This window comes from Vombatus ursinus, unplaced genomic scaffold (genome assembly GCF_900497805.2).
Source record: "Vombatus ursinus unplaced genomic scaffold, bare-nosed wombat genome assembly UNPS02014768.1, whole genome shotgun sequence".
In the NCBI taxonomy this organism is placed as follows: domain Eukaryota; kingdom Metazoa; phylum Chordata; class Mammalia; order Diprotodontia; family Vombatidae; genus Vombatus; species Vombatus ursinus.
This window is the reverse complement of record NW_020954546.1, coordinates 11461180-11462962: the sequence shown is the minus strand read 5'-3', so window position 1 is coordinate 11462962 and position 1783 is coordinate 11461180.

Sequence of the window (1783 nt, the reverse complement as noted above, 5' to 3'; positions counted from 1 at the left end):
GGAGGGATGGTGTTCTCTCAGTAAATATTTGCCAGAGAAGGAAGCATCTGGTTATGTAGGTGGAGATAAGAAACAGGTTAATCATTTCTAGGAACTCCTACTAGAAGCTTTCTGTGGGGTCACTGGGAGCTGATGCTCGCAGAAGTGGTTCAGCCTAGGGTGGATTGGGCACAAACCCTCAGCGGCCTCTTCTCTTCATGCTAAGAGGGAATCTGGAAGGGTACTGTGGGCCCTTTGGGGAAAGATGGGATCCTGGACTGGGACCTAGTTTTCTTAGAATAGCCCATAGGGTTGAGGAGGGTGGGAGTTCCTGCCACCAAGTGTAATAAGTTAGAGATCCTAAATGAAGAAGGCAAACATGACTTTCAAAAGTTTGTTGTTTGTTCAGTTGAGATGAATTGAATTGAATTGACTTACCCACACTAGACAGGAAAAGAATCAGTCCTGGAATATGGAGATAAAAGGGTTAATCTTGCTTAAGAGGAACAGCTTAGAACATCACACCTATAGAATTTATTAACCTAACTTGAAATCTAAAAATCTGAGCGTTAAAGTATAGTGCAGAGTATTTGGATGAGGAACAGATGAAATTGTGGTGAGAGTATACACAGATCACCAGGACAGCTGGAGGAAATAGATGATGAGTTTGTAATACATCACAGAGCTAGCACAGAAGCGCGGTAGAGTTGTGATAGGGGACTTCAAGTATCTGAAATATAGAGGAGTCTTCCTCTGCTAAAAGAAGAGTAGCTGATTAATTCTTGACTTTCCATGTAGATAATTTCATCTTTCAGAAGATGAAATAAGTAAAGTGCAACATGGCTACTCTGGACCTGATTCTGACCAATAAAAAGAGACTGTTTGGGGAAGTAGACATGACTGGAACCTTGGCCGTCTTTATGTACATTGAAACTAGGGAGAGGCATGTTGGTCATAACCTGATGAATGCCCTAACTTTACAGAAAACAAGCTACAAAGAGTTCAAAGGTGAGACAGGTAGGATTCCATGGCTTAAAACTTTAAGAGGGAACTGCCCCCAAAAGGATCATAAATTTAGAATTGGACTGGACCTTAGAGGCTATGTAGTCTGATCTCTGATAGATGAAGAAACTGGGCTCAGAGACATAAAGTCATACATGTAATGAAGAGCAAAGCTAGTTTCCAAGTCCCAGCTCTCTGACTCCAGACCCAGCACGCCTTCCACCATACTGAGGAGGCACTCAGGAGTGACCTTCTGACAAAGGAGCTGGGTTGATTATGAAAAGGAAGATAGAGAGGTGTCAGAAAGAGACAGTTACAGTTAGGTAGAAGCAGTGACCTTGGATGTTTCCAAAAATTTGTGTGTGATGAGAACAAGTATTCACATGTAAGCATTAGCAGAGGAGAAGAAAAATGAACAAATGAAATTAAACAAAAAGACATTCTCAGTGTTTGTATGTGTCCATAAGCTGGTTTGTTTGTTTGTTTAGCTTTTACAAAGGAAGATTTCCTTTAAAATGTATAATCATAAATACGCAAATTTACTCCCCCACAAGCAGGAGGCATCATCTTCCTCCCTCCTTATACCACCTAATTTTTTACACCCAAACAACAGTATATTTTGGCATTTTAAAAATGTCTATTCTGTGTATTTTATATTAACTTGTAGCTGTTATTGTTGTCTCTGTCATGCCTGCTTTTACCTCCCCCCCCACAGTTTACACAGTGGGTTTTCCCCGTTTTCAAGGCACTCTGCAAGTCAACTGCCAGAGCCTTCCACGAATCTATTGACTTTTTTTTTTTT